Source organism: Carassius gibelio, chromosome B11, assembly GCF_023724105.1.
Source record: "Carassius gibelio isolate Cgi1373 ecotype wild population from Czech Republic chromosome B11, carGib1.2-hapl.c, whole genome shotgun sequence".
Classification (NCBI taxonomy): Eukaryota; Metazoa; Chordata; class Actinopteri; order Cypriniformes; family Cyprinidae; genus Carassius; species Carassius gibelio.
Window position 1 is genome coordinate 7,026,334 of NC_068406.1, and position 13,473 is coordinate 7,039,806.

Here is a 13,473-nt window from a genome sequence, read left to right on the forward strand (position 1 = left end):
ACATCCGGTCGTCAGGAGGAACACAGAAGGATACCGCTGATACACTCTTTGGTGGTTCGACTGGTTGCAAAGTGGTAGAGGATCAATTGTCCCCTGAGGGGTTTGCCACTGCTGTCACCCTCAAACCATCCATGCTACTGCTGGAAGTAGCCCTCGCCTGGCAGCCACCAGGATGAGCAATAGATCAAGCAGTTTGGTAGGAGCAAAACCATGTCGTCTCACGGCTTGAAGCGAAAAGCTGTTATGTCATGCACCTGCAGCCTTTTTATGCTCACACTGTGATCAGCGGCAGCTGGATGCAATAATAGCATAGAAATGTGCATTGGCTCATTTAGTTTACACTCTAAGTAGATTGGTCTCTCTAAGCAAGATCCCAATTCATTGGTCACTGACGTGTAACGTCGAGAGTGACTGACTGAAAGGGAACTGTATTGTCTAATGTGTGATATCTTGTGTGATTTCAGAGTCAGTGTTGTTGTGTTCATTAGTCAAGGTCAATCCTTATTTCATCTAATGTATCTAACTTACATCCCCATTGCAGTTGTAAAACAATTTCTCTTACCTTTAAGATTCAGTTAAATGAACAAAGGACCTGGATTCCCTCCCGACGTCACACCTGCTCAGCTGGGCCATGCCTCTTAAGGCTTAGTAGGTATATTCAGTTACAGATGAATATGTTATCCATATATGTAAATGAATTACTCAAAGACTCTTAATTTAATAAAGTTTTAACGCATCACCATTTGTAATGTCTTCACTTTACTAATAGACAATAACAGCAAGAAATTCTTCACCCCGGGGTATGGCCTCAAACTCAACACTCTTGGGCCTTTTATAGCTCTTGCATAAAATGTACTCCTTATTTGGTAATCACATATGTTCCTAAACAGACATAGTCTAAAATAGGGTATCAAAAGTTCAAGTTGGAAAAAATTGTAGTGGGTCAACCACACATCACTGATACAAAAATAATTTATAGCTTTGGCAAGCATAACTATATAACAGCAAGCTAATACAGCAAAACAGCATAGCTGGGTATATGTTCCGTTTTGCAACCTAGTTGCCAAATGCATCACCTTCCTTTTTCCATCTTCTGCATAGCATAGCATATAATAACTTCAGACCACAAAAATATCACCTTTAGCTAAGGGGGTATAATAGATGTGAGCAAAAATATACAGCTGAAACTTTCATCTTCTTTTAGCTGGAGTCTTTAGTTGCAGTCATCTGTTAACGTTTGCAGCTCTAGAGTGATCCTATTATAATCAGACATTTCTTTTATAAACTTCATTATTCTCTTATTCAAAGTTTCCTGTTTCCGCATCAATTTGATTACAGATCTCAATTTGAAATCCATATGGTGTTGATGTTCCAGGTTTCTTCATTGTTCTGTGACGCTTCTCCACTTTAGCTTGATTTTAGTTTTTTTTTTCTGCTTTCTTCTAACCCTTGAATGATAAGATCACCAAAGTCAACATTTAGGTTACCTGCTTCACAATTCACAATTGAATTTTTCAACATCTCTCAGCCAATTACTTTCAGTCTTGCACAGAAATGTACACAGGAGTTTATGAAAGAAGGGTTTTAGGTTTTGGATGACATATGACATACAGTATCTAAAAAATATAATACTATGACAAAGGTGTTTGGAACGTAAGAAATGTTTGCTTTTGAGATGTGTTTGTGATATTTTGAATGCAGTGGGGTTTTTTTCAAGATATATGAGGCATATTGCATTTTGTATGTGCAGTTCTTGGTTTTGTGTGTAAAGTTTTGAAAGAAAGAGGCAAAGGTTTGAAAATGTAAGAAATTGAATTGTGCACCCAAATCTTACATACTATATCGTCACTGATATAAGTGATAACATGGATTTAGACCTTTTTGTTTTGTGTTATAAAAAATGCGTTCACAGGGAAATTTGCTTGATTTCCCCAGCATCAAAATCAGACACACATAAATAAAATGATTCCTGGCAGCATATTAATATCCATGGACCACCGGATCTTTGATAAGTTGTGAGGAACAATATAAATCCAGTCATGCAGCAAGCTCTCTTGCCACTCAATCCAGCTGGGGGGCATGTTCCAGAGGGAAAGTGACGTCAATTATGCATACCCTTTAAAAGTTCCCATCGAGTGTCAATCAAAGTTTTTTTTTGTGTCTAATTTGTTAATTTGATTTAATTATTTTGTTTGGTTATGTTCAGTTGACCTTTTTAATGGGCCCAGACCTGCCTTTTTTCATTCAGTTTTCAAATAATTTAATTTAGTAACTGAATGAGAAGAAGAGGGAGGGATTGTTTTGAAGAATAACTTGCTTTACTGATAATAAGAAAAGGCACTGCAGTAAGGGAAGATCTTTAAATCTGCAGAACAAGAAAACTTGCATAAAGGAGCATATGACAAAGATAATGACGATGAAAGTCTGTTACTGTGTTCTTGAAAATGTGACATAATAAAGCCATTACAGGGTGGTCTCCATTCAGACAATGTAGGCCCCAGATGCCTTTGTGAAAAATTAAGATAAACATTTATGCAGGATCTGAGAGCCAGTCAGAAAACACTGGTTGCAGTGTTTAAGGGTCAACACCAAGCAGGGAAAGAGGGAATGACTAGACTTGAAGAAATTAGGCAGAAAAGTTTTCATCACCCTCCAGCAGGAGTTGTTGACTGACACGAAACATAACAGAATCGCTGGTGTGAGGCCGTGAACTCACTGTGTACTTGCAGTCAGACTGCACTGTTTGTACTGATTTGAATTTTATAATAGTGCATTATATTTAAATTCTGAAAAATTCAAGAGTAAATTACATTTACATTTAGCAGATGCTTTTTTTCCAAAGTGACTTAGAAATGAGGACAATGGAACCAATCAAAATTATCAAAAGAGCACTGATATGCAAGTGCTACAAGTCTCAGTTAGCTTAAAGGGTTAGTTCACCCAAAAATCAAATTTATGTCATTAATGACTCACCCTCATGTCGTTCCAAACCTGTGAGACCTCCATTCATCTTCGGAACACAGTTTAAGATATTTTAGATTTAGTCCGAGAGCTCTCAGTCCCTCCATTGAAGCTGTGTGTACGGTCTACTGTCCATGTCCAGAAAGGTAAGAAAAAAATCATCAAAGTAGTACATGTGACATCAGAGGGTCCGTTGGAATTTTTTGAAGCATCGAAAATACATTTCTTGAACCAGTTCATCAAATCGAACAGAATCGTTTGAAACGGTTCGTGTCTCCAATACGCATTAATCCACAAATTAATTAAGCTGTCAACTTTTTTAATGTGGCCGACACTACCTCTGAGTTAAAACAAACCAATATCCCGGAGTAATTCATTTACTCAAACAGTACACTGACTGAACTGCTGTGAAGAGAGAACTGAAGATGAACACCGAGCCGAGCCAGATAACGAACGAACGATTGACTCGTTCTCCAGTCAAGAACTGTTTCTGTCAGATGCGTCCGATTCGAGAACCGAGGAGCTGATGATACTGCGCATGTGTTGTGTGATTCAGCTTGAAGCAGAATGAGACACAGAGCATCTGAACTGAACAGTTTTTTTGGGTGATTGATTCTGAACTGATTCTGTGCTAATGTTTTCTTCAATGGGTGAATCGAACTGTCTGAAAGAACTATTGAATCCGAATCCGAATATGGATCTGAAAACCGCAACTGGTTCTTGACTCGAGAACGAGTCAATATTTCATTCATTATCTGGCTCGGTTGTATAAAAAGCATTACAAACATGTTGCGTTGCATTCCAAGTCTTCTGAAGCCATACGATAACTTCATACGAAGAAGAGAGTAAAACATAAGTTTTAAATCGCTTAAAATGATCCCGCTCGATTAACACGCTCACATCACTTCTCATTCAAAAAGATTAGGCTTCTTCTGGCGGCATTTTTTTAATTCACACACAGAGACAGCACACAGGAAGAGATTCACGGTGGGCTGAGACGGCAATCGCCATCTATTCCTCTCATAAATCAATAGTTTTGCCTCGAAAGACTTGGAATATTTATATATATATATACATGATGGTGAAAGGAAAAGTTATTAATTATTCAAACACTTCAATATATATATATATATATATATATATATATATATATATATATATATATATATATATTTTTTTTTTTACATGTTTCTTAATCAGTGGGAATTTTCTAACTACAATAGATGTCTTTTACTCCTAAACCAAGCCCCCAGTGGATTAGAACAAATCAGGTAAAGCAGCTGAAAAAGCCCCACTGATTGAGTAACGCTCATTAGCATTCTGCAGAGAAAACATTCCATGATGTTGTAGTCATCGACTACAAATCAATATATGCTAGTTCATTATTACTGTCTACACCCAAAATGTCCATGTTCCATGTATAGATTTGTTCAATTTATGTTTGTTTCTGTTTAAATGATTGTCTGAATCATTTGGGCAGATGCTGGGCTGAGAAACTGCTCTATACTAAATCAGAAGCTGGGAAAACTGTTAAACACATCAGCTCTCAGAGACTGTATTGTTGCCAGCATTCTTGTCTGTCTGAGATGTTGTAGGTCATAAAACATGCTTGGAAGCCTATGTCTTTAGAACAGCTTTTGAACGCACACACAAACACCACAAAAAAATGAATAAGTAAAATAAATAAATAAATAAATACACATCGCTTTTAACGTGCAAAAGGCTAATCTAGCAGATTTGCTCTTCTCCCATCTATAAGTGAGCAGAATGGCTTGGCCACAGGTCCATGCCTTCATTTACTCTTTAATTATATGAGTGCTGTGTTAGCCATTGTTATGCCTGTGGCTCTGGGTTGAAAACGCATCTTGTTCCACTGCTTTTCTTGGCAGTCTTAATGTTTGGTTGTCTCTTGGATAGAGAGGAAACAGGCCCAAAGGTTACAAGACTATATTTATTCCCCATCAAATTGATCCTCTGGCTAGCAATAATTACCCTGATGAATACCAATATATTGTTCTGCGTAGCATTCCAATATCTGTAGTTAAGGTACAAAATGTCTACTGAAATTAAGAAGTGCGTTTTATGGAAACACATGGCAGAGAAAAAAAGAAGAAAAAAATCAGCTTCTGGACGGGATTCATGAAAGAAAATCTTGAATAACTTTAAATCTATAGCTGTAAGCTAAAGAAAATTAAACCTCACATTTACATGACAGTCCTGTCCCACAGCAGTTTAAGGAAAATGTGGCACCCTCTTTCAAGAATAAATGTAACAAAGCTAGGATTAACCTTACGAAGTGTTCTATAACCAGACACAATGCAATGCTGCAAGGTATCTTTCCCATGTTTGTTTATCAGAGTTTTGTCCTAACTTGCTTCGATGGCAATCATGACAAAATACTTTGAGTGACATAAGGTTCTTTTTTTTGTTTTGTTTCTGTTTCTGTGACATCTTGGATGGAACAACAGCATATACAGTAAGCTATGACAATAATAATATCATGTACTGATTCTGTATTTTAATGTAAAAAGGGTCTAATGTGAGTTTAAATATCATTGTGTGTGACCTTTATAACCATATTAAAATCAACAAATGATAATTTACCCCAGCTCTTGAAAATAAAAGGAAACATCAAAAACATATATTTCAAACAAGTGCATTTCATGACAAAGACTGTCAGTCACTTTGTACTGTATTTATTTTTTATGTAAAAATGTAAAAATTACGTTATGTACTTATCCATTTTGTTGCAGGTGCAATGCAGTTTAAAATGTTTATCACACATAAAAATCAACAGTTTTATATTAAATCACTGGTTCTCAGTTACAGTCCTCACATACCACCTCTCTGTATATTTTGCATGCCTCTTTTATTTAACACAATAGATTTTGATAACCAGCTCTTTAGAAGGGAGCTTGATGCATGAAATGTGTTTTCGATTGACATAGTCCCTACACAGTGTTCTTTGCTCCCTACTAGCATGGGAAATCCTTTGACGTTAACTTCACTTCAAAACATAGACATGGGAGGGGAACTCAGACGCTAACCTTGGAAACGGCATGCCTATAGGTGACCCTTGAGAGTGAGGGGAGCACTGCTATGCTCAACCATAAGAGCAGCCTAACAGGGTGGTAAAAGATGGCCTAACAACCTGGTATGGCTGCCCCATGAAGCTCTGGGAGCAGAGTCCTAGAATCGAGAGAGCTCACATGTTCTTTCCAGTACCAGCAGGCTGAAAGGTGACCCTCAAGCAGTGAGGGGAGCGCTGCCATAAGGGCAGTCTTGGCTGTAAAAGGAATTCCCAAGAGTGGAAAAATTAATTCCCAAATGAAGAGGTAACTCACATGCTTAATATGGGAGCAGCAGGCTCATAATGTAGGCAACCCTACAGTTAGGGGAGCTGTGCCAAGCTCAATAATAAGAATGTTATTTCAACCCTGAGGGTGTTATTTCAGCTGAGGAGGTAAGAAGTGCTGTCAGTGGATATTTTGTCCAAGATAAGCTACTCTTACATTAGGGTTAGGTTACATTAGCATTACATATGTATCCTGTAAGAAAGGTTTGATGGAGGAATCCATAATTCAGGTGGTGGTGCCATTTCGGGAGGTAATAATTAAAATTGGACATGGTGGAGTAGGAATTGTGTTGGTCTGTTAAATATGTCTAAATTAGGTAATGTGTGCATGTTGGTGATGTGTCAAGCAACTCAGTATCCAGCCGCTTATCCTGTTGATTACTACTAAAGCATTTGTAAAAGCTTTACCCAATTCATCTTTATCTCCAGGATACCTAAAACTATTCAGAGTGACAAAGGGACTAATTTCACATCATGTATGTTTGTGGATATTTTGAGGGTGCTTAAAATAAAACACAGACAATCAAATGGGCTCTTGAACAGTTCCACCAAACGTTGAATGCATTATAACATTCTTATTGTATGTAGCTGAAACCTGATTGAGAGGAACGATTACCTTTGTTGCTGCTTGCAGCTACAGAGGTAATGTACTGTAAGAGAGTTTGGGATTTAGGCCAAATTATTTAGTTTTACACCAGGTTATCAGGTGTTGGTTTTGTTGCCTGCAACAGGATCTCCTTTTTGTGCACAATTTACAGCCTGTACACAGGTTTGGAAATGTTTTCATGTTTTCCATGTTTTACTCAAGTGTTTTTTTTGCAGGTTTCCTATCAGTAAGCAGCAAGTACTAGAGTCTGCAGTGCAATATATGCTTGAGAAAGGGATAGCTGTTTTGTGCTCCAGTTTGTCTTCATCATATTTATTGATGAAGAAACACGATTCTGCTTATATATTTTGTACTGATTATCCCAAGCTAAACGCTATTACTAACCATTATGCTTTTCCACTTCCCCGAATAGAGGAGTGTGTAGATCAAGTGGGTATAGTGAACTTTGTAAGCAAATTGGATCTCAAAAAGGGATACTGGCAAGTTTTATTAACCCCTCAATCACAATAAATAATTTCATTCATTACACCATCAGGATTATATTTGTACACTGTTATGGGTTTGTGTTTGCGAAATGCACCCGCCACCTTCCAGTAGGGATGGGCAATACCATTTTTTTCTCAATACGATACCGATACTTTTAATGGCAATACCGTCAATGTCTATCCCGAAACGATACTTCTAAACTGAACTTTTAAATTATGAAATGTATTAAATTATTAAAATTACTAAGAGTACAATGGGTAATATTATCCACTTAACTTTATAATACTGTATTTGAAACGCATTTTAACATTCAATACGCTGTAATTGAAACATATTAGGTTATATTTACTTACAGGGTCAAAATATATTTACTGTAGAGGTAACAATGGAAATCTACAAATACTATAGTTAAACTATGGTCATTTTAGGAAAACCATGGTTAATTTTCAAAAGGCACTTTTTATTCGGAGAGTGTATGATTTTTAATAACAATACAGAATACAACCTGAGCAATATGAACCTTTAACGTTCAAATTTAAATAAATGTGCTACAAAAACTATGCTACAGTTTCAATTTGTTTATTGTGAAATAACTCAAACATATATGAATCAATGCCTTCTTATAGGCTACTTTTGGGAAACACAGCTCTGTTTAAATGCACTGTCAGAAGTGAGAGAACTTAATTCTCTCAGAGCTTAATTGATTGATTCTGCCTTGCATTTAAATGGGTCGAGCTGGCGGTCTCTGCACCAAGAAGTGAAAAGCTTCCACTTAAAGGCATACCGTTTCCTCATTGAGGGAGCTCTGGATTGGAAAACGGTCTTACAACCTCGATTGAGAGACCGGAAGCTAAGAGTTGTGCCTCCTCAGAGGCAACACCTATGGCCTCTAAGCTCCATGCGGGGTTGCACCCTCCGCCTGCGAGAGGAGATCTCTCCTGATGGGAATCTCCCATGGAGTGCCGTCAAAAAGAGAAATCAGGCCCAGGAACCATACCCGGCCCATCCAAAACGGGGCTACTAACAGCAGCCGTACTCCGTCCCGGCACACTCTTTCCAGAACTCCCTAGAGTAGAGCAATCGGGGGAAAAATGTACAGATGATGCCTCAGCCATGTCCGTACCATGGCGTCCTGCCCCAGTAGAGATGGATGAGTCAGTGGAAGCCAGAGGGGACAGTGTGATGTCTCTCGAGTCGCAAACAGATCCACCCGAGTCTGGTCAACATCTCCAACTCTGCTTCATCACCTCAGTGTGAAGCCGCCATTCCCCGGGCCTCGGCCCCTGCCTCAACAGGATGTCTGCTCCCATATTAAGATGCCCAGGAATGTGAACTGCTCTGAGCAAGAGGAATTTGTCCTGTGCCCACACAAGGATCTGGTACGCTAGTTGTATAAATGGTGTGAGTGCAGATCTCCTTGTTGGTTGATGTAAGAGACCAACAATGTGTTGTTGGTGCACACCAACACATGGTGACCTCTTAGGTCTGGGAGAAAATAACGAAGTGCACAAAGCACGGCCACCATCTCCAGGCAATTGATCTGCCATGTCAGATGGCGACCACTTCACAGACCACGGACAGGGTGGCCACTCATGGCCGCACCCCAGCCAGTGAGGGACCCGTCTGTCGCTAGCATCACGGGGCCACAAGAAGCTCCCAGCACCGGGCCCTGGGACAAGAACCAAGGCTTCCTCCACATATCCAAGGCACGTAGGCAGCGCAGTGTGACCTCTAGCATGCGAAGTGGGTTTCCCCTCAGGGAGAACCCCTTGGTCTTGAGCCACCACTGTAGGGGTCTCATGTACAGCAGGCCAATAGTATTCACGTTGGACGCAGCTGCCATCAGACCCAGCAATCTCTGTGACTGCTTGACAGTGAGTGACCGGCCTTCTCTCACTCTCAAGACTGCAGTGAGGATTCGACTCGATCCAAGCAGGTGACATATGTGCCTGGATTGTGGTCAAATCCCACATCATGCCCAGATAAGTGGATATCTGAACTGGAGAAAGCACACTTTTCTTGCCGTTAAGTCTTAACCCCAGCTCTTTCATGTGAGCGAGAATGACACCTCGGTGCCAAACCGTCATCTGCTCAGATTGAGCTGATATCAACCAATCGTCAATGTGGTCGTGAAAGTGTGGGGTGAGAGTGCAAGGCCAGTGGAAGATCTGTATTGTTATGCTTTTGCCCCCAAAGGCAAACCTCAGGAACTTCCGATGAAGAAGGATGGAGATAAGTGCATCTTTTGATATATTGTGACACACCAGTCCCCGGACACTGCAACCCAAGAGGGACCACCTCGATGGTCTCCGTCCTCAGAGAGAGTCTACTTCTGTTCCATTACCAGAGCCTGCTTGGGGCCCACTAGAACTGGATTCTGTGGCCTCTCACTACAGTGTGCAGGACCCCCTGAGACACATTTGACAGTAGTTTTCATGCTGCAAAATAGTCTACTAAGAGAATCAGCCTCTCAGGACAGACTTCGAGGCCACTTTGACTCTAGCATCTGCGGAGTACAAAAGTAACACCCCCAGCACGAGGGGCTGGAACACGGTTGGGACTGCTCCGCCCAGCAGCCCCTGACCGCGTCAACCTTTTCAGAGGAAGAGTGATACACATGGGTTCTCACACAAGAAATCACATCCCTGGAGCCCCTGTACATCTAAATTCACATAGTCAGATAAATATGTCATTTTATTCCTTAGAATTAAATGTAGAGAGCAAACAGACTAGTCAACACGGTCTGGTGTAGAAAAAAAATGAAACAATGTAATACACGTGTTGCCTCGGCAGTGCGCATGTCTTTTATATATATATATTATATATATATTGCCCGTCTTACATTAATTCCAGCAGATCTGAAAGAGAATCCTGCGAGCACAACAACCGCTCTCCCTCGGCGAAAGCGGGGCTGGCACCGCGAGAAACGCCAGTGAAAGCTCTCTCCTCAAAGAGAGCCTTCTGAGAGTGAAGCAAAGGCTCGCATCGCAGCCGTCAACTCCCTTCAGAGCTGACACTGCATGCTTCACTCTCAAACAGACAACACATGAGCTGCGTGTGTCCCTACATTTTTTTTTTTGGCAGGGAAAACACACAGCCTGAACGCTGTCTGCTCTCGCCCAAAACTTCTCCTGATTGAAGCTTTGACAATGGAGTTTATCAGTGGACAAATTACACTAAATAAGACTCACAAACAGATAGTGACTGACACACAAACAGAGCGCTTGCTGAAGACACAAGGCTGATTATTGGCTTTGCCGCTCATGCTTTTATGCTTCCTGGTCTCTGACGTCACCCGCCTATGACGTCTCGTCCTTGCATTGGACTGATTATACACGTTATTCAGAGACGTAACGCTGGACGCATTCCCCATTCGTTCTCGACGCAGCTTGAGTTACTGAAGAGGAATCCTTCCCACGCAATTATTTGCTAACATAGGTTATTCATCCAATTTAATGAATATTGTACAAATTATTTTTTGTTAATGAACAAAATCACTGGTAAATAAAAACACTTTAGTATCAATATTTTTATTTGAGTATCGATTAGGGGTGTAACGGTACGTGTATTCATACTGGACCATTTCGATACAGGGCTTTCGGTACGGTTCACGTGTACCGAATGACTGAATGCAATGTTTTGTGAGCGGAACATATACATTTACGTGTTTCCAAATTAACATATTAAGTGGTGGAAGTCTCCAGTTCAGCGCAAATCCCGCCCTGCAGCTGATTCTAAGGCCGGTGACACACTGGCTGCGTGGCGTGAGCATGGCAGTGCGTGACAGCTGCTTCGTGTTTTCTGTGTCTTTACACACCAGAATCGTGCCTGACGCGGTGCTGGCGCACTGCTGCTAATGTAGGGGACATAGAAGGAGACTGCCGACAGACCAGGATCTTGTCTTCACGACAACAATATCTATACTTCATGTTGAGCATAAATATAAAGCCTACTGATAAAGGAAACTGTCAGCACTATAGACGGCAAAATAGACTATGTTTGACAGGTGCAATTTGCCAGTGTGTCACCGGCCTAAGGTTTTCAAAAGGCATCACACGAGTGTGAACATCACTACAACTAGGAAAAAAATTATTGTAATTCAAACGCAGCTCCTGTCGGCATTTAAACCGACCTTTGCTTTTAATTCAGATCGGTCCAACGAAATAATGAAATCTGAGCAGGTCTAAAAACTGAAACTGTTGATGCTGCACTTTACACTTTGGAAAAGTCATATATGTTTTTTAAATATGAGCAGGCCTACAAGCTGGGATTGGTAATGCTGCACTGTAATCATAGTTATTTATTTATATTTTTCATTATATTTTATTATATGATATTGGTTTGAGACAGAGAGTTTTTTATTTAGTGGAGAACTTTGCAGAAGTCTTTTATTTCTTGTTCTTTTTTATTTTATATATACTTTATTAAAAAGTATAAAACAAAACAAACAAATTGTTAAAAAAAGTTTATAGTAATAAACAACCTGCAGTTTAATGTTTGCATTTCTGTCCCTTACTGTACCGAAAATTAACCGAACCGTGACTTTAAAACCGAGGTACGTACCGAACCGTGATTTTTGCATACCGTTACACCCCTAGTATCGATACTTTTGATACTCGCATCAGAATCAATGTAACAATACTTCAGGATCAATTCCCCATTCCTAACTAGCCAGAATAGGTTACCAGAGGTAAATGAATAAAGTGGTATTTGGTCAGGAAGGTTGTGCACTGTATATGGATGATGTGATTGTAATCAGTGACAGCTTGGAACAGCATTTGGTACATCTTCATGCTCTGTTAATGCATTTAGTAGAGGCACATCTTACAATTAATCTAGCAAAGTGTGAGTTTACCAAGACTACGGTAAGATGTTTGGGAAAAGAAGTTGGGCAAGGTGAGGCAAATTTTTTAAATATGGTGGAGTATTATGAGAGTGTTTGTCCCCTTATTAGTTAAAAATTCTGTCACATCTCCGAATCACCCGGTGTTTCTCTGTGTTCCTACGATACAGGTTATTGGCTGATGTGGCTTTGCACCTAGGCTAAATCAACATGCTTTAAAAGAGACTCAATGGAGGGAGAAGCAGTTGCTTGTTGGCATTTACACATGAGTCTGCTGGAGCTCTCACAGGAAATAGAAGTTTCTGGAGTTCACTGCCACACCCAAGAAGTTCTCATTTTGTTTCATCTTCCCCTAGACTGGACTTTTGATTTTTGTTAAAGGTGTTTGCTTGGAGTTTTGTTATTTGTACTATTTTGTTTTGGAAAGTTTTTCTTTTATTCCATTTTGAATGATCCTGCTGGATCCATGCTGGAGCATGGGGACCGCTCTCTCAAGGACCATAAAGAGGACTCTGTGTTCCTGGCCAACTAAATCCACTACCTGGATAACTGCCCCTGCATGTTTTACTGACCTGGACTGAATAACACCACACGAAAGCAGTTGTCCTGTGATGGTCCCCGAGGCAGCTTAGCCACCTTTGTGGATCATCGCTGACTGTGGACATCGCAGGCGACCACACCAGCCCCAATCCAGACCCAGAGCCCAGCTAACGATCACGCCTCAGTGTGGATAAAAAAACCTGAGCCCACTGTTAATGGAAATCAAGAGCCCCCTGTGATTGACGAGCTATTGCCAGAGAGAACTACAAAGTCAAGGATCACCCCGGAGCCCGAGCCTGAGACACCAGACAAGGTGCGAGAGTCAGCAACTTACCATGCAATAGTGGATTATGCCAGCGGCTTCACCATGGCTCCTAGCTCCCACCTTTCCACTGTGGCCCGTCACCATCAGCTCCGCCAGGCTCCCTCATTCCTCATGCTTCACCTTGATCAGTTGTTGACCATCTGCCACCTCGGGAACCCATTCATTTGGCAGCGTCTCATCCGTCTTTCCCTCCAGCTCTTTCAATCTCCTCCTTCAATCTTGCTCCACCATGGCCCTCTGTTGCTCCGGCCCCCCTGCAGCCGTTCTGGATCCTTGCCTCCAGCTCGATTGTTGGAGCTATCTGCTCCAGCTTGGCCCTTCGGATCCTCTGTATCACCCTGGGTCATCGGCTCTTC